A 20514-nucleotide genomic window follows, 5' to 3' on the forward strand; every position below is an offset into this window, starting at 1 on the left:
AACACAGCAAGGTGTTTTGAAAAAGCGAGACAACCATTTTTAAGAGGACAAGTATGAAAATTTTTAAAAAGAAAAAAATATAAAGTCATTGGAGAATTAAGCATCAGATTAAACATACCTCAAGTGAGAGTTTGTGAAGAATAGAAAAATAAGTTATGCAAAAATTCTGTACAAGGAATTAATGACATGGAAAAATGTGGAGAGAGAGTAAGAGAAATGAGAACTAGAGCAGTGAGCTGTAGCACAGCCTCAGACCAGGTCCAGAGGACGAGAGACAATAAAGGCACTCTCCAGAGAGAGAAAGGCCGACAAGTTTGCAGGACACAAGACAGACATGTGTCTTCACACTGGGAATCGCAAGCCTTGGGCAGGATAAATAAATAAAAAGAGTCGTATTCTGTACACACCACTTTGTTTAAAAAGCAAGCAGGTAAGGCCCTCTACTTGCACAGGCACAAAGTCAAATGGAAAGCTTCTCAACAGGACCAACAGACACAGAAGAAAATGAAGTCTCTTCGAAGTGCCCAGAGAATTCCATACCCAGCTAAATTCTCATTCAAGAGAAGGTAAAATAAAGACATTTTTACACAAAGGAAGAACTGACCACAAAATTAGTCCTTAAGGATAAGCAGCTGGAAGGGAGGGAGAAAAGGAGGACAGACAACAGAAAAACGAGACAGGGAGGATGCGTGAACTGATGAAAGGTCAAATAAGAGAAAAACCCAGGACAGAACAGGGGGTGGGAAGCGGGAAGGGGAGGGGGAGAGTGAAGGGGAAGGGGAGAGGGAGGGGGCTGGGAGGAGGAGGAGATAAAAAAGGAGGGAACAGAAAAGGGAGCCTAGGAGGCTGTTCCTGCCCTGTTCAAGCTTGTGACACAGCTAGAAGGGGAAAGAGCAGGAGAAGAGTGACCTGGAGAATACCACAGCTTGTTAAACTGTGATTCAGCTTCAACAGCCTCACAATTTCTACAGGAGAAGACGATGTTTGCTAATGATGTTAGGTTTACAAAGACAGACAAGCTGAAGGGCAGGAAGAAAGGAGAAGGAAAAACACTGTAAAAAGGCACAAATGTGAAAGTAAAGACGGCCCAAAGGAGGTGCAATGTGGAGCGCTGGCCCGCTCGCCTGCTGGAGAGAACCTCTCTGAGGAGCTCTGGGGAGGTTCAGAGGAGGGCCAGGGCCAGACTGTGGAGGGTGTCATCTGTCAAACAGGAATTCAGACGGAAGGGACTGGCACCAGGAATCAGAGGTTTCTGAGGAGGGCAATGACCTCAGGAACCGAAAACCAGTTCTCCAAGCTTTAACCTGCCAGCGGACAGCCACAGGGCTGTGGAGCAGATGAGCAGTGAGAGAGACGCTCCCATCCGAAGCAGCAAGGCGTGGGCAGCACGGTGCCAGCCCCGCCCGCCCGGGCCTCTCCAGTCTCCTCGCTCCAGAGCTCCCTTGGGTCTCACAGTTGGTCTCGCAGTTGGTCTCCCAGCTGATCTCCCAGCTGTACAAAGCCTCCGGTGGTCACACCCCACCTCCTGCACGTCAATCAGCTCTTGCTCCCCCTGCCAGTCTCCAACTCAGAATTGCTGATATTTAAATGAAAAAAAAAAAAAAAGCCACGAGAATTCACAGAATTCATGAATAACTCCCATTCTCCCCTCCCCCACCCCCACTCTGGCCCAGGAGCAGAAGAAGCGGTTCAGTGGGGAAGCATGAGAGAGGAAATACTGCCCCTAGGACTTTAACCAGGAGTGCTATGCTGGGTGAGTTATTTAATCTCTGAACTTTGCTTTCTTCATTTACATGCAGTCGGAGATGTTAAAACGTACCTCAGAGAGAGTTTGTGAGAATTAAATGCAATCATACAGAGGGAAAAACGCCAAGGCATCCAGAATGGTGTGTTACGATGGAAAGAACACACATTTGGGAGTCGGAACGCCCTGGGTTCAGACCCCAGCCGAGGCACTAGGCGCCAGCGTGAGGCTCTGGGCAAGGAGCTTTGCTAATAGCCTAGCAGAGGCTCCAAGCCTGCCTATCAGTGACGCGGCTTAAACAGAAAAGCAGAAAGAAAGGAAAAAACAGACTTCTAAGGCTTCTTCTACTCCCAAATTCCAGAAACACGTGAAATTTCCAGTACAAATTAATGGATTTAAAAGGTGAGTAAACTATCTTCTAAATTAAGCATTTTGAAAGCATATTTAAAGACAAGTACACTTAAAATTTACTAAATGATCAAAAAAAATTTACTTAAAAAAATCATTTCCTAAAAAGAAGTTCTAAACCAGTACGCATGTTAACTAATAATAAGTGTGTTCTCAGGATAGGAAGACAGTGTGCAAACAGTCTGCCATACTAACTCACTGGATGTAATGACGAGACTTGAGATTCCACTTCACTTGTTGACTGATTTCTAAGTGCAGATTAATCATAAACGTTGTAAGTTATTTTATGAACTTACTTAAAAGTACCCAACTTGAAATTACTCCACTTACCCTTAGTAGTCCAATATAAATGAATGAAAAATTCTGAGCTACCTTCATTCGGAATCAAAGGCCAGCAGGCACTTTTCAGACAACAGCTGCTCACCCCCTGGAACCGAGACGACGAGTTCCGGGGAAACTCCCATGTCTCCCGCGGAGCCACAGCGACCGGGCGGGCAGTGTCACACGCCGCCCAGGCCGCAGGAGAGAAAAGTACTGATAACGTCCAAATCCATCTACACATTTACAAGTCTCATGTCAAAAGAACTAAATAAATTCTATTCCAGCAAGAATGTTTACTAGATCACTTTCCAACCTAGTTTAAAGTTAAACATCTATATCTAGTTTCCAGACATATTTTACTTCTAAATATTTCAGGTACGTATTCCAGATGTGTGAGAAAGATGATTTGCAGAACAAAGTAAGCTAAGACCTTAACTGAGAAGAAAAAAGGCAAAGCAGAAAATGTTCGTGTGTAACATGCCACCTTAATAACCGCACCTGAAGTAGAATGCATACATTAAGGGCAATGAAAAGAAACGGGTCCATTTAAAATGTACCTCACCATCTATAAAACAGACACCATTTCTCCAAGTAAAGCTTTCAAACAGCGACACTACTTTTAAAATTCACTTGGATTAAAACGGTTTTACCTTGATCAATGAAAGAGAGACACTACACACAAGTCTTTCAGACACAATTCTGTTGCATTTGTACTAATATTGTAGACGTAATGGATGATCCATTTATGAATGAGCGAACATCTACACACACAGCCTACATTTCCATTGCACCTAAATGACCTAAAACTAAATGCTTCCGGGGAAGAGAGACTTTCAAGTTACTAAATAGTAAGCGGGGGGCGGGGGGGGATCTATTAAACAGTGAGTGCCTTTAAAGGCTATACCCCAGCTGCAGCAGAGAAGGCTTGCTGCAGATAATTTGCCAAGTGGTTCTAACATGCAAGGGCTCTGACGTATCTCGTGTGACCTGGCCCAAAACATAAACGCAGGTGAACTAGAAATTCAGGTAACGAAGAGGGAGTTCCGCGCAGAGATAAACTGTGCCGCAAATGTGTGTGTTTTTACTTTGGGTGGTGTGTGTGCATTTGGGCCCGATGTTCCACTCAGAACACTAGCCCACGTGAGTGGCATGAACTCCTAACACTACTCATTTTATTTGAAATAAAGAAAACACTAAACATACTGTACAACATTAGCAATTAAAACATAAGAACTCTCCAAGCGAATCAGAAAGAGGCCTATAAATTTAGCGCAAGTGTTTCCACGGCAGGCCCAGCAACGGTCAGAGGAAGGAACTAGCCTGCGAGTTCCCAGCAGTGGACAGAAAACACCACCGTGGGTCCCTGCTGGTGGGGGCAGGGCAGACATCAGGGCTCCGAGATCGGAGCCAAGGTTTCGGGGAGGCAGCAGCACAGCGCAGTTACCTCCCTCAAAGCTGCAAGATGAAAGAAAGGGCCTAGAGAGAAGGGCAACGAAATAGCCCGGACACCCAAGAGGTTCTTGTGCCTGCGATGTGGGTCTAAATTGAACATCACAGAATAATCCGTAGGCAGAGGCTTCTACACAATGGAGCACTAGGCAACTGCTAAAGTATCGCGGAAGAAAACCCAGTGATACATGGGGAAATAGTCACAGTGTACTGCTACATGAATGAAGCAATCTTCCGAGCAGGACTTAAGGCATGGCACTTTTTGGCTGCGTCATTATTATAGCACATTCTATAGCATAGAACTAGCACACGCTGAAATGTGATTATCTCCAAGTTCGCAAGTCAATGTTTTCCTAACTTTTGGCTTACCTATACATTTTTTACTTCTCTACAAAAATATTTTAATTAGGAAAAAGTATAGGAAGTGTTTTCCCACAGATTGCTTATTAGTTGCAAGAGGGATAATAAGGAACTATACTGAGTGGATCAAAATTACCACCACCAGTGAGGACGGATGCCTTGCGCCTCCGAGCGATGCTCTGGGAAAGACATGACGTCACTTGTGGTCATGTGGCTGAGCTGGGACTGCATACCTCGAATCTAATCCCAAGGAAACGGACAACCTACCCCCAGGAACCTTTCGTAAGTGCATTCGTTAAAAACATCAGTGTTACAAGGCACAAAGAAAGTCATCACAAATTAAAGGAAAAAGAGAGAGGCCAACTAAAGGCCTGACCTTAGAGGACGGTAAACGCTGTACAGGATATATATGTTATTGGGCCAGCTCACGAAACGGGAATACAGACTGCGGATGGAAGCACTGTTACCAGTTTCCTGAACTCGACAAGTGCTCGTGTTTTCAGAAAATAATTTTGTCCTTAAGAAATACAGTGGAAGTATTATAAGGTAAAGGGGCATGAGGTATGCAAACTAATCTCAAACACTTAAGGAAAAAAGCATATGCATGTACGCGCGAGAGAAATAAGTGATGAGAGAGCAAATGGGCCAAGATGCTAACAACTGGTGGATTTGCACACCAGTGCTACGAAGGTGTGCTACCTCATTCTCTTTAGTCCTCATAACTTTCCTGTTAGCTTGAAATTATTTCAAAAGAAAAAGGGGGGGAAACCTTGTAAAATCTGTTGAATTTTACAGATGCTTCTCAACTTAAAAACGTGCAACTTGCAAAATTCCACAGGAACTAAGAAAGCTACCATCCAATCCAGAGTCCAGCTCCGCCCACCAACAGACAGCCTCAGCGGGCACTCGAGTCGCTTCTGCCCCACAGAGCCAGAAAGGCTGGTGAGCAGCTGTTTGGAGCAAAGCTGCAGGGACGCGCAAACCCTTGTGCCTCCTGCTAACACGACACAGAGTGCCGGTGAGTATGACTTAGGGGGTGGAATGTCCTTCGGACATGTCCACTCGGGGTACAGTTCAAACCCCCAAGTCTCCCCTTGTTTTAGTGTTCACCCTCGCGCCCCAGGACATGCCCCCCACTCCGCACCCAAGGAGAATCACGGCTGCGGTAATTTACTATAAAGCGATGGGGAAGCGTCCACCTGTGCTCCGGGAGTGAATGAAACGGAGGGCAGAAGACAGAAAAGGAGGAGGGAGAGCAAGTTCATTTACCTACTACTTTATTCCAGTCCCCTGATTTTACAGAGACAGCGATGCAAGGGGAGGCCGTGTGATGCAGCCAAGCCCACACAACCAGCTAATGCAGGGGCAGGTCGTGAGCAAGGCTGCTGTTTGCTAATCCGCAGCACTTTCTACAAAGCCAAGCTACCCTCTCCCTACCAACCCTTAATTAAATGTTTAAATAGTGTGGAAATGTGAGGGGTGGCAGGGGTGAAATATCTAGTTTCCCTCTTCACTTGTAATAAAATTCTTTACGTGAACAAGATGACAAAGGAAAGAGCGTGTACAGAGAGGCGAGAATGGTAAAGCCCTTTGTCCCTGCCATTCTGGGACGTGCCACTGTTGGGCACGGTATAATTAGAGGGCAAAATGTGCCCCAGAAGGGAAGCGTCAGGAACTCGTCTGGAGAAGCAGGTATAAAGAAGGGGCAAGGTTTGTCCCAGGGAAAAAAAAAAAAAAGGCTAGACTTTAACCTGCAGGCAATCAAAAGTCAGAGTCCTTATAAATGGACTATTAAATTATATGAACTTAGAAGATTTATTCAGAAGGAGATACATGCACCGAGACCACATCATTCATCCCTATAGATCAAAAGTCTCAACAAGTGAATATCGATGTGACAATTTCAAGTACAACAGATTTTCGATTGTTGATTAGGGATTTGTCCCAAAACACCTTGAAAAATCCTCACACTAAAGTAGAACTAAATTGTTTTTACTCCTACAGATCTTTCAATGATTCTAAAAACACTGAAATAAGTTACACTTATTTGCATTATCATACAAATTGCAGGGTAGACTAGTTTACATCATGAATTTAAGCCACCACAGTATCTTATGTTACACTTTTAAATTTACCCCAAATCCCTCTCCCGAGACCTGTTTTCGCTCCTCTTCAGCGTCATCAGCACTAGAGTTGGCTCCAGCAGCCCGAAGAGCTCAGGCCTCAACCAGAGTCACTATACAAGTTGCACTGAGGTGTGCCTGCTGGGTGGGAGACTGGGATCAGAGCTGTGTGTGGTCGGCAAAAGCACAAATCATCCGAGGTCACACACCCTCCGAGTCATTCAGGGAATAATGAAAACCGCAAGTACTGATTTGTGAAAGACAGAGGTCTATTCATTCTATCAGCATCTGACTAGGCAAAAAGAGCATCGTGTACTCTAGTAGTAAAGACTCCACTGTCTTCTAAAAGTGAGAATGCCCATAACAACAAAAGTATTTGCATAGCAAGTTATAGCTTACACACACACAGCTTAAAATAACTTCAGCAGCAGGATTTCAAGACACGTTGTTTCAGTAAACTTACAACCTGGCTTTCCATTAGAACGTTTCATGGAGAACCGAGAGGACTGGGCGTCTGAAGATGCTTACTACTGCCTAAGGTCTGGGCCCCCTGGCGACCAGACAGAAAGAACTTCCTGTCTCCAGGACTGACATGTCCTGGAGGCTGTAACACTGTTCTTCATTGATTTTCGCAGCCCCCTGAGATAAAAATCACTAGATTCTACTTAGGGAACTGAGGCTCCAAGAGGTCAAGGGTTATCTCCTAAGAGCAAAAAACCTTTCCTAGAAATTTCCGCCTTCCACCCTCCTCTCCAACACAGCCCCCCAAAAGGAAGGCTTCCCTACGTGTCGCGTTTGCTACTACTGGCCATCAAATGTCTAGTTACTTACGTCTGCCAAAGAGGAAATGCCAGAGAGTCTTCACAGAGATCTGATATTTGAGATGAGTCTCAATGCACAGAAATTGGGCAGATGGAGAGGAAATGGTAAGGACATCCCTAGCAGAAGAAATAATACTCACAAAGGCTTAAGAATGGAAGAAATCGGCACAACAGGCGAACGTTAGTTAATTCTTTGCAAAAAAAAAAGCACAAGCGTGTGTGAGAGTGTGCATGTGTGTGAACATGGGGCAATGAACTGCAGAGGCAGACTGGAGCCAGATCAGAAAGCACTTACAACGGCATGGGAAGAAACACACACTTTATTCTCTGAATCAAGATTTCTCAGCTAAGAGACAATGAAGTGAACCGTAGGGTCACGATCTCCCCCCAAGTATGAGAACTATATAATCAACACACACACAAGTTAATTTTCCTGGACCCACAGCTGTCAAATGGTTTTCAAAGGGACTCAGTAATAAAAGTGTCTAAGAGCCACTGCTGTGGGTGACCGGGGCTCACAGTGTAATTACAGGCCAGGGATGCGCGCTGTAATACTTTTATTTTAGAAAAGTAACTGGCAACAACGCATGGTGGGTGATGGTTAGAGAGAGAACCTCAAAAGCCAGGAGAGCAGTAAGAAGGTTATTACCTTACACCAACCAGGAGACTGTAAGTGCATTTTTAAAAACCTAACTCCGGAGACTTTTCAAAGGCAAACTTGCCGTAATTTATTGGCCATCTGCACTGGGTTGTGAGCGAGAAAGGAGCTAAGCACGCCTTAGCATTCTGCTTCCCATTTAAAGTCCGTGTCATTCACTTATTCCACACCATCATCAGTAAAAGCCATCGGTACAGCGCAGCAGCGGCGAGCGAAAGGAAACCACGTTCTTCCATGTGCAACCACCCAGCCACCACGGGGAAAGTGACCAGTAAATGTCCCAAAGGGGAAATGCTGCTGGTCTAGAACGGGTTGGCAAACAATGGCCCACCAGCTGAATCCTGCCCTGTTTTTGTGAATGAAGCCACACCCATTCACTTACACTGTTTATGGTTACTTTCAGCACACAGAGGCAGACCTAAATAGGGGCAACAGTGGCTTTATGGCTTGAAAAACAGAAAAAAATGCCTAGAGTATTTACTCTCTGGGCCTTCCCAGAAAGCTGGCTGACTTCAGGTCTAGGATAAAAACAGGGACACAAAGTCTACTCCAGAACGTGCTCCTTCAGTACAAGCAAGAGAGGGGAGTCCTGTGCAGGGAGGGCTGTGTGGGACGGACCCAGCCGTGGGGCATCAGTGCCCTGGGAGCAGCTGTAGACACATGGGTAGCAGCAGCAGCAAATCACTCCTCATCAAATCGAATGTACGGCTCCTCACAAGCAACATTCTAAGGGCCAATGTTCTCAACCCAGTCCAAATCCTTGCCCTTCCCCCTCGCACTCCCACTCAAGTCTACCCTTTCTCTCTCCCAGGCGCTCTCCGAAAATGGAAAGAGATGACAATACTAAGATGCAAGTGTCACTATAAAAGCATTGACGCATCTGCTCGGAGAGCCAGGGTCCTGGCCTAGCTGTGGAACGGCAAGAAAGGCAACTAGCAGGTGTTTTAAATTAATGAAGCTTAACTCTGATTTTCAGATTTCAAATAGCGCTAATTGTTTCAAAAGCAAATAAAAGCCAAATTTGAGTCCATTGATTATAATTAAACTCCACTGGTGGCCTCTATTAGACTAAGTTGGGAAATTATGTGTACAGGGGTGGTGATGTTTTAAAGTTTTTTTCCCCAAAATGATATGAAAACAAATACTGCAACATATCCAAATAGATCAACTCCAGGTGGCTATACAAAAATAATTATTTCAAAAATGAAAGTCTCATAAACACATCACCCATACAGTCCCAAAAGTCAGACATTTTCTCCAAAGATTTTTGTTCTGTCAATAGCTTCAACGCAGGATTCAGACAATAAGCACTTAAGGTGACTTCACATATTCTAACTCGGGGCTCTCGACCGTGCACTCTTGTCACTTGGGACCACATGATCAATTCTTGTTGAAAAGGACCTTGCTGCTCAGCAAAGGCTGTCTGGTGGTATCTGTGGTCTCTCTCCACCAGATGCCATCAACAGTTTTGGCAATCCAGTGTCCAGAGACACTGCCAGGCGTCCCTGGGAGGGCCAAATCACCCTGGTTGAGAACTGCTGCTCCAAGTAATTTAAATTTCTTAATGATTCCTACGAAAAAGATTTCAATAGACTTTTTCTGCTTTGTGAATGTTAAAGTAATTATGTGAAAGGTGCGTAACAATGCATGTTGGTAAAAGATTTATAAAATACTGCTTATATATTATATAAGCAGTATTTTATAAATCTTTTACCAATTCATATCTATATTAGGATCTTCATTGTATTGCTTTTAAAAAACAGCTTTAGCCCTGACCAGTGTGGCTCAGTTGGTCGAGCATCGTCCCACAAACAAAAGGTCGCCAGTTTTCTTCCCAGTCAGGGCATGTGCCTGGGTTGTGAGTTGCAGCCCACATTGAGGGCATGTGAGATGATGTTTCTCTCCTCTTCCTCCTCCCTCCCATCCCCTCTTTTGAGGTCTGTCCAGAAGGTATCCACCTATGTAATATGAAGAATAGGGAAATTTATTGAAGAAGATACAAGATACACCTCAGCCCCTTTCAAAGTAGGCACCTTGGGTCCTCACACAGTTCTCCCAATTGCCATCAGCTGCTCCGTTGTATTTTCTTGAATCTCATCAACAGTCTGAAATCTCTTCCCTTATGAAGGTGATTTTAGTTTTAGGAAAAGCCAGAAGTCGCAGGGCGCCAAATCTGGGCTGTAGGGGGCTGAGTCACCTGGGTGATTTGATGTTTTGCCAAAATACTCTGCATGAGACGTGATGCACGAGCAGGTGCATTGTCGTGATGAAGCTGCCAATCACCAGTTGTGCATAGATGCAGCCTTCTGAGTCATCCAAACAGTTCCCACAAAGGAATGTTCAAGTGTAATGCAAAATTGATGTCAGGTAGCATTAGCTCCCCAACTTTGTTGTTCTTTTTCAAAGTTGTTTTTGCCATTATAGGCCTTTTCGATTTCTACGTGAATTTTAGAATCAGCCTGTCAATTTCTACCAAAAAAGCCTGTCAAAGTTTTGACTAGGACTGCACTGCATCACCAGATCGATTTGGGGAGAACTGTCGTCTTACCAACAGTGAGTCTTCCTACCCATGAACAAGGAAACCGCTCCATTTACTGAAGTGTTATTTAATTTTTGATTGTGCTCAGCAATGCTGTGTAGCTTTCAGTATTTCGTACATGTTGCCATTGCCACCGGCACTGATTTTATTAAACTTCAGCTCTGACTGTTCACTGCTGGTATAAAGAAGTGCACTGGTATTTATAGACTGATCCCGTACCCCACAGCTCCACTAAACTCGCTTCTTAGTTCTAGTAGTTCCACAGGTTCCGTCAGATTTTCTGAGTCAACGTCATCTTCAAAAAAAGGTACTTTTACTTCCTCCTTTCCATTCTAGACACCTTTTCTTTCTTTTTGTTGCTTGACTACTGGCTAAAACCTCCAGAACACTCTGGAACAGAAGTGGGGAGAGCAGACGACCCTGTCTTATTCCTGATCTTAGGGAGAAAGCATTTGGTCTTCTATTTTTAAAACGACACTATCTGTAATTTTTTCCAGAGACGTCCTTTATTGGGTAGAAGTTCCTTTCTGATCCTACTTTGCTCCGTGAAGATTGTCAAATGCTTTTTTCTTTTTTGCATTTACTGAGATGATCATAATTGGATAACAGAGTGAATTACCCTGAATGCTTTTTAAATGTTAAACTAACCTCGCATTCCTGGAATAACCCCACCTGATCATGATGTGTTATTGCTTGAAATAAGCTGTTGCATTCAATTTGCTACACTGTGTGCAGAATTTCTGCATTTATGCTCATGTGAGAATTTCTGTATAGTCTTCTCTACTCATATATCGCTGTCCAGTTTGCATATGAGGGTAATACTGGCCCCACAAAGTTAATGAGCATGCCCACCTTTGCAATTTTCCCAAAGTGTTTGTGTAAAACTGGTGTAACTCCTTCCTTAAATATTTAGAATTCACCTGTGAAGTCATCTGGGCCTGCAGTTTTGTCATCGTTTTTGGTGGAAATATTTTAATCACCAATTCAGTTTCTCTAACAGATACAGGGCTAGTCAGGTTGTCTATTCTTGAGTGAAAACTGGTAGTACCTTTTGAAGAACCTGTCCATTTGATCTCTGCTATAAAATTTATAGGTATAAAGTTGTTCACAATACTCTCGGCATCCTTTTATTATCTGCAGAATCTGTACCGATGTCACCTGTCATCCCTGACGCTAACCCATTTGGCTACAGCTTTATCAATTTTACTGATCTTCTCAAAGAACCAGTTTCTGGTTTCACTGGTTCTGCCTGTGGTGTTTGTTTTCTATACATTGACCTTTACCATTTCCCTTCTTCCAATAACTTTGGTTTCATTCATCTTTTCCTCATTTCTTAAGGTGGAATTAGAGATCATTAATTTGAGACCTTTTTTCTTTTCTAATACAGGCATTCAGTGCTATAAGTTCCCCCTAAGTAATGCTTTAGTGGCATCTTACGAAGTCTGATATATTGGGTTTTCATTTTCATTCAGTGTAGAGTACTTTTTAATTTCCTTCTGATCTCTTCTTTGACCCATAGGTTATTTAGAATTGTATTAGTATCCAACTACTGGTAAATTTTCCATATACTATGGAATACTACTCAGTCATGATAAAGGATGAAATCCTACCATTTGCAACAACATGGATGGACCTTAAAAACATTAGTCAGAAAAAGCTAACAACCATGTGATTTCCCTCGTATGCGGGATATAAAACGAAACTCGTAGACACAGACAACAATACGGTAGTTACCAGAGAGAACAGGGGTGGGCAGGGGGTTAGAAAAGGGTCAAGTAGACCAAATATGTGGTGATGGAAGATGACTTTACTTTGGGTGGTGGGCACACAATGCAATATTCAGATCATGTATCATAGAAACGTACACTTGAAACCTATATGATTTTATTAACCAATGTCACCCCAATACATTTTCAGTTAATTTCTCACTTAATTCCACTGTAATCAGATAACACAGGATTCCAATCTGCTTTATGTCTAAGGGCTGAATAATCTGGTCCCACCTTGTCAAATTAACTGCATCCTGTATCCCATCCCCAATAAACCTTTCGATCCAGAGCACACCAGAGAGACTAATGCTTGCAGCTGTATTTTCGGGCATGCTTCCCCAATACCTACGCTTACTCTCCACCCGAATGGAACACAGTCCCTGAGGGCCATTCCTGCCCTCGTTGAGCCTGCTCTCCTGGGAACCGCACTTCAGTCTGCCATCTAACTACGCGTGGTCTTACGTTATTTAGTGTGGTTTCATGGGTAAGATTTCGAGTCTCACCAAGAAGACGTAAATGTGTTTAAAGACTAACACTTACACAAGACTTCTGTGATAACATTTACAAGTACTGTGCTCAGAGAAAACCTTCAAAAACACTGCTGACAAAAAGAAGTCAAAACTGGAGTTTCCTACCCATTAGATACTCCCAAAACACTTCTTTTAGTACACTTACCCCTGTCCTCCAGCTTCAAGAAATAAGATCTAAACCACACAAGCCTATTAAAAAACATATCCTCAAATCAAAATAAAAGCACAGGAGGTCATCCTAGCAACAACTTACAGATAAAAGCTGTATTGATCAAACCTAAAATACATATTCATCTACCACTTACAAAACCCTGAAATCTATAAAGATTCCAGCACATTCCGAAGAGAAGCTTAAGAACGGCAAGGGAAAACATACAGATCTGTCATGTAAGCTAATGCCAGGGGCACTCCGGACAAATCCTGGCAATCTAAGTTGGGATTGGAAGTGGTCTACGGAACTCCCTCCGGTAACCCGAGAGATCCAGAGTAAGCCCAGACACGGGAGACGCCAGGCTGTGATTCCTCTTGCTCTTTGTGGTCCTGAACGAGGAATAGTGAACAAGTAACTCGGCTACGCACTTTGCCTACTACACTTCTCATTTAATCTTCATAAATGATCTTATGAGGAGACACCCTTATGCCAACTTTGCAAATACGGGAGGCTGGATAACAAAGAACTTAAGTAACTTGCCCAGATTCATACCAACTTTCAGCACAGGCTTAAAACCACCATCTGTGTCACACACAAAAAGCTTACTTCAATTTTAAATTACTTGACCAGAGCACTCAGATGCATTATTAGAAACTGAAGGCAACATGAAATTGTAGTTTCGACATTCACATTCCCTTCTATGTAAATTAAACTACAGGTTTATACACTTAACAGAAAATGCCACCTGGTAATATCTAGACTAGACCCAACTAAAATTACTGTTTCTCAAGCAAGCCCATTTGTGTATCTCACTCCTTGTTCAAAACACCATTACCTTTATGACAGCGAACCATTTGGATAAAAAGACAAATATTAGATCTTACTAAAATAGGGTGAATTAAGATGAAAAACTTTTAAACCATAAAAATGCTAGAAATCAACATAGGTAAATGTTCTAGTCTTTTGCCCAATTGTTTTAAAATTGGGCCGCCTGTACCTTTTTGACATATATCTTCTAACCACTAAGGTTCCAAGTCTTCTGTGCGATTTAACTGGTGCTGGCACTTTTCCTAGTGTGTCGCTTGCCTTTTCACTGTTAACAGTAGCCTTTAATGAACAGAGGCACTTCTTTCATGAAGAACAATGTATTGGTCTTCTCTTTCCCACTTAGTACTTTTTCTGTCCCGCTGGAAAAAAAAACCTTTGCCTACCATTGAGTCATGTAGATATTCTTCTGTTTTCTTCTAGAAACTGTCATTTTCACCATCCGCATTACATCTACAGCTCCCTTGAAGGAGCGCATAGTCCCTAGGTTACCAAACTATTACAGAAAAGAGGGAAAAAAAGAGAACATTTCATAACTCATTTTATATAGCCAGCATAACTCTGAGGCTACAATACATACATATAAACCTCTGCTAAATTTATCTACTGATAAATGCAGGTGTTTTAAAACCTGCCAACAGTGGCAAACCAGGTTCAGCAGTACACGAGGGAAAAACAAATGCAACGCAGCTAAGTAGAGCTGGACCCAGTAACACGACAGGAGAGAATCTATGACTGTAACACACCCATTAGCAGGCTGATGGAGGAAACGCACACGAACATCTCTGCCAATACGGAAAAAGCACCCAAGGAAACTCAATACTTACAATACTTTTAAAAATCGTACAAAACTAAGGCTAGAAAGTATTTCTTAATCTTTCACAGTTAACTGTCAAAAATGGATATAAGTTGAGAAAAATAGGGAGAGGCTGGTAAAAAAAAGTACAAACGTTCCGTTATAGATAAACAATGCCTGAGGATCTAACGTATAGTACGGTAACTAAGTTGATGATGCGGTTTCACATGGCTGAAATTTGCCAAGAAAGTAGAACCAAATGAAGTGTTCTCACCACAGAAAGGGTAAACCCGCGCAGTGACAGTGTGCTGACCCGACTGGTGGGGGGACCCTTCCGCAGCGCACACACCCCTCAAACACTCACTCTGTACACGTTACCTTACCGCTCCGTCAAGTACACCTCACCAAGCTGAAAACACCAACAGCATGCGATGTTCTCTCATTTCTGTACAATGCTCCTTTTTATTGTTGATGCGTTACATGTGTGTGCAATTCCTTGCATGTTAGTTAAAACACAAATGCGTTAAAGACAAATCATTTTTCTCAGTATTTACCTTCTTCTCATACACTCTTTCTTGAAAGTTACCGAGGCATGCGTTCCATCAAAACAAAGGTGTAAGTCAAGAAAGCAGATGCCCGGCCCCAGGGACCACAGGCTCAGCGCAGGGGCCAGGCAGGGGAGCTCTCGGGGTCCCGGGGTCCCGGTGAAGGGCCACACAGGCTGGTGCTGCGCACAGGCGGAAGCCACAGTGCGAATCTGAGCAAAAGGATTAAGAGCCCTCGGACTTTTCCAATTAAAAAAAAAAAAACTGAATGGTCAATTACTTGATGTGTTTGAACATATGGGGATGGTTTTGAGAAAAAAAAAAAAGACACATATAGGAAACCAAACAAAAAACAAAAATGAAGAAAAAAATTTAACTCCAAGAGATTTAATTATAGTACATTGCAAGGTTCAACAGTGAACATAGTAATGAAGTCACAATAATGTAAACAATTAACAAGGATTTAACCAAAAGCACGCTATTAACTATATTGGGAGATAGAGGGAGAGGAAGTTCAAGGTAGCATAAGCATCCTATAAAGCACAGACTGGCCTTTCACAGAAGGAAGCCAACAGATAATATCTAAAGTTGACAAACAAATATCTGAAATATGAAAGTCAGTATCAGAAGAAACAGCTGGAAGTCATGCAAACCAAACCGGTCCTCTGAGAGCAGGGCCCGGGAGGGAGAGTGGCACCACAATGAGGCAAGGGGCCGGGATTTTCATTCTACGTCTTGTAATACAATTGTCCTTTTAACTGCACAGGTGTACTATTTAAAGTCAAAAACAAGTGTTATTAAAACGAAACAAAATAAAACTAGTGGTTTTCGTATCATTTAATACAAATTATCTCACTCACCCCACAAATATTGTTGACTATGGTGTCAGGTACTTTTCTAGCGCTAGGAATGTAATAGTGAATAAAATTCAGCCCCTGCCTACATGAAGCTTACATCCAGAGGGAAGCAGGTAATAAACAAAGTAATGTATGTCAGATAAATTGACGTTGTGAAAAAAAATACAGGTAAGGGTAAAATGTGATTGGGACGCTATTTAGGTACGGTTTTCAGAAAAGGGCTCTCTAAGCAAAAAGGAAAAACCAACCTAAAAAGGAAAATCTGTTTTCAGAAAAGGTTATGTAAGTAAAATAACAGAAGAGTATCAATTAAGTTCAAGGTGAGAGCTTCTTTCTAAGCCTCTCACACTCCAAAGCAATGCATCATTCAACAGCCAGTACCAAAGGTTCTCCGTGGTGGCAGACATAAATTGCCGGATGCCCGCAACCTAAGTTAAGTGAACACTGATTTATACTCTTCCTGTGTCCTTGATTAGCCATTACTTACTAGTGTGACTGGGTAACTTTATACTCAAACTTCTTTCTTTCCATAGAATAGGTCGATGTCAGACATTTCAAATTCTGGTGTTTTATTCCTAAGTTTTCCTAAATCAAAGGCTCATGCCACTGATCAACAAAGATTCCAGGTTAATTCCAAAGTTACCAAAATTTATCACATCCAATCTTCATTCTCTCACTCAACAGGGACCCTAAACCAATAGGATAACACACGTTTAAAGAAACAATTTATAGGGCAATGCAATACATTCACTTTATTCTCCAAGGACCCCCACTCAGGATGAGGTGGAGTTTCAAGCTATTTGAATTATCTTTTCACTGAAAATTAAGTAACTTATAAAATGTATTCAGGTTGAAGCAACAATTTTATGCCACACACAACCACTGCACAAGAAAACCCTCATCCAAAAAGCAGAGTTGATTCTAACACTTATTTTCAAAACACTTATACCATTAGACGTAAATTCAAACTCTCATTTTTATGTAGCAAAAAGACAGTACTTTTAGATTTAAATAGGTTTGAAAGTTTGACTCACAAAAAGAAAAATTCAATGAACTATGTTTCAATTAAAAGTTGAGTTTAAAGTCGAAAAGTTATTTAGAAATTTCTGGGAGAGCAGCCCAGCAGCTGTGCCTTCCGCTACTCCGAGCTTCGGCCAATCGCGCTCACACTCTAGGGGCGGAGCAGCGCATCACGTGTCGACGAAAATACCAAAATACTTAGGTGCCAATAATATAGGAAAAAACTACATAATCTGTAAAAAAACCCAGCACCCCTATTTGTCATATTTTAATCAAAAAGGAATCCGATCATTTTCAGTCAAACTTTTTGACTTTTGCTATTAATTGTGGTTATCAGACTCTCAGGAAGAACAATAGGACATCGGTCCACTCACACAGAGTCAGAAGAAAAGAGGATTTAAAAAATATATACATGTAAAAAAAAAAAAAGAATTAAACTCCCTTATAAATACGCGCCAAGAAAAAACTTTTAGGAGACATTTCATTTAAATAAGACAAAAGAATAAAGCTGTTGAACCGCATGTAAACTCTGTATCTAACCTGACTTCAGGCAGGACGTTTATTTTGATTTAGTTGGGAACCAGGCACCCAATGTACATAAACATCAGCATATTTTTAAAACAACTGTCTCATTGCTTTTGTTCACTCAGTAATAGTTTCTACTATTCTGAGAACGAAGAAACACGAGCACTACCCTTCATCAAACAAACCCATCAGTGTCCTGACCGGTGTGGCTCTGGGTTGCAGTGTCATCCTGTAACCAAAACGTGTAGGTTCGATTCCCGGTCAGGGCACCTACTCAAGCTGCGGGCACAGATTCCCTGTTTGGGCCTATGGTAGGCAACCAACCAATGCTTCTCTCCTGCATCAGTGATTTTCCCTCCCCCTCCCTCTCTGTCTAAAAGCAATGAAAAAAAAAAATGTCACTGGGTGAGGATAAAAAAATTAAAAAAATAAAAACTCATCGGAGGAGATTTTACTTCTTAAACTAACATTAAACAGTGTTACCTGACCACGAAGTAGTAGACTATTTGCCCATTTACCCTTTAAGCTCCATCAGGACACAGACCTTTTTCTTTATACCCCCAACATCTAGGCACCAAGTAGGTACTCTATAAATACTTGTCGAAGGGACGAATGAATGAACCCAGGAACCAAAGAAAGGACCGGACCTCCGGACAAAAGCTTAAGTGACTGAGGATGCAGCAGAACAATGTCACCTACATCTCCATCGTTCACTACAAACAACTAATCTCTCAACTGTGATGACTTAATAAGCTGAACAAGAGCTGGGCTGGATAGTTCAACACACACAAACACAGCACTCGCACGTGTCACAGAAGTACACAAAAGATTCACAAAGCCAGTTCTTTCTAGTTATATTTTTGCTCAGGAAGTTTTGGTGTGTTGTTTCTGATAATAAAGCATGTTGCAATTTTGATAATGCAAGCACATCTTTAAAGTTCTGTTGCAATCCTGAATAATTTAGGCAAAGTGAACAATATTTCCAGGGTCCCACCAGAGTATTTTGAAAGCCAAACTCCTTAATTCAAAGAAAGGTGGAATAAAATGGGAAAATAAGGTAGATCTTACTACTTCAAAATTATACTGACTTTTTAAAAAGAGAAAATAAACTGCTTAAAATAATTACATTGAAATTATTCAAAAAACCACTTAATGTCCTTATATTTGATCTTTAAGTTAAAGAGACAAGTTATTTTTCCAAACCTTGGAAGCTAGACGATAAGCTTTATGCCTACAAACTTGAGTTAAAGGTTATTTTTATTAAAATAATACTATTTGGATAAGTTCGTAATCTTAAAGTCTACAGTAAGACATTCAGCAGTAACAGTAATAAACATTTTATGTAGGATTCTACAGCACCTGTAGAAGCATTGCGATGGGGGGTGGAACAGGCTTTTATGAACGGCAAGGTATGACCTGTGACCGCAATACTAAGTCTGCAAGGATCGAAAAGTTTCCCAGATTCTGATGGCCAACTCCAGAGAGACGTGAACAAGAGTCGATCTGAGGGTGAAGGCAGAAAAACACCACAGTGAACTCATAAACACACCGGTTCGAAAACAAGGGCTCGCAATAGCAATTACAGCGTCGCACTTTAAAAATCCTGGGCACGTGAAAGATAAAGCTCCATTAACTGCTGTCTGGGTTTCCTACTTCACGGTCTGAAACACTGGGTATTAGACACTTCTTTTTAGCGCTTTCTTAAACAGAAATTTCGTGCTGCCATCGCCCCTCCTCCACAGCTAACATCAGCGCCCTCTCTTCCTCCTCCCTCACCCCTCCCAATTCAAACAAATTAACATTTGTACCAGGTGCCTCCTATCAGCTCGCAGCTTCTCCCCAAACACGCCCACGTACACTGAAACTGGCCTGCGTCTACACAACACACGGCTCCAGGAAAACTCGAGGGGGGCTGCTAGGGAGATAATTCAGCACCGAACAGGTTTACGGCTCTTTTGCAGATAGGAGCGCCTCGCTCGGGGCTCGGGTTGCTCCCCAGTCACCTCTAGAGCACGGTGTTTATGCGCCTACCTAATCCGATACTGCAATGGAATTCCGGTTATTTGCAGACAGACAGCCCGGCTTTGCAAGTGTTTGATCAGAGCCGTCCAGAATCTGCTCCTTTCAATCCGCCGGCTCCGAGTAGTGCAGTCCCCGGACCTCCGGCAGCGTCCCCCGCCCCGCACCCCACCGCGCGCCCGGCCGGAGGCCAGCGCGGCACCAGCATCTCCGGGTCCGAGGCTGCCGGGCGACTCAGGCTGCGGGCCGCTCCGCAACAGGTCACCCTGACGGCCACTGCGCGCTTCGCAGGCGGCGGGCTCAGCTGCGGGGCTTTGGGGACGCAGCGGCCAGGGCCGGGGAGGGGGTGTGGCCCGCTCGCCAGTCCGGGCGCCCGCTCACCTGGAGGGAGGCGGAGGCGCTGCGGGGCGCCGGGCGGCGGGGGCCGGGGCCAGGGGCTCCGGCCACCCGGGGGCAAGAACCAGGAGAGATGGGCTCGGGGGCTCGCTGTGACCCGGACGCCGGGACAGAGAACCGGCGGGGGGACCGCACAGCCGCCTCCGGACTCGGAAAGCGAGCCGCCGAGAGATGTACGGCCCCGAACCCCCGGCTCCTTCCTCCCTCAGCTTGAGCCCCGCCGCCCCCTCCCCGCGCCGAGGCCGAGCAGCCCGCGGCCGCAGCCGGGAGTTCAACGCGCGCAGCCGCCGCCATTCACCGCGCCGCCGCCGCCGCTGCCGCCGCTACGGCTCAACTCCGCCGTGGGGGCGCCGCGCACCCACTTTCCCTCCCCTGCACCGCCCGCCGAGACCCCGCACCGGGCCCGCGTCCAGGGCACCGACCTGTGCAGCCGCGGCCGTTGCCTCGGAGGACGGAAAGACCCGCCGGCGTCACGCTCCGCCGCCACCGCCGCCTAGGCTAGAGCCCGGCGACCCGAGCAGTCAGCGTCTCTCATTTAGCGCCCGCCGCCGCCGCGGCACTCGGGGGAGGGGAGTGAGCTGGATCCACCCCGTCCGCCCCGGGCTGGGGGAGGAGAGCAGACCTGGCGGGGACGCGCGCCGAGCGGGCGGGGCCCAGC

At 44.0% G+C, this 20514-nt stretch overlaps 1 protein-coding gene and 1 long non-coding RNA gene across 3 annotated transcripts in view; one reads left to right on the top strand and one right to left on the bottom strand.

Annotated features, from left to right (window-relative positions):
• RALGPS2 (Ral GEF with PH domain and SH3 binding motif 2) overlaps positions 1 to 20514 on the bottom strand; it is a 117086-nt gene extending 96572 nt beyond the window's left edge. For both annotated transcript variants that reach the window (XM_053916061.2, XM_053916060.2), the window contains exon 1: positions 20279 to 20514. The gene's annotated coding sequence lies outside the window, so the exon portion shown is untranslated. The remainder of the gene's footprint in view (positions 1 to 20278) is intronic.
• On the top strand, positions 1814 to 8997 carry LOC123478915 (uncharacterized). Its single transcript, XR_006654325.2, has 3 exons — positions 1814 to 2146; positions 5121 to 5300; positions 8696 to 8997. It is a non-coding gene; the product is annotated as an uncharacterized lncRNA (long non-coding RNA).

This window comes from Desmodus rotundus, chromosome 12 (assembly GCF_022682495.2).
Source record: "Desmodus rotundus isolate HL8 chromosome 12, HLdesRot8A.1, whole genome shotgun sequence".
Classification (NCBI taxonomy): domain Eukaryota; kingdom Metazoa; phylum Chordata; class Mammalia; order Chiroptera; family Phyllostomidae; genus Desmodus; species Desmodus rotundus.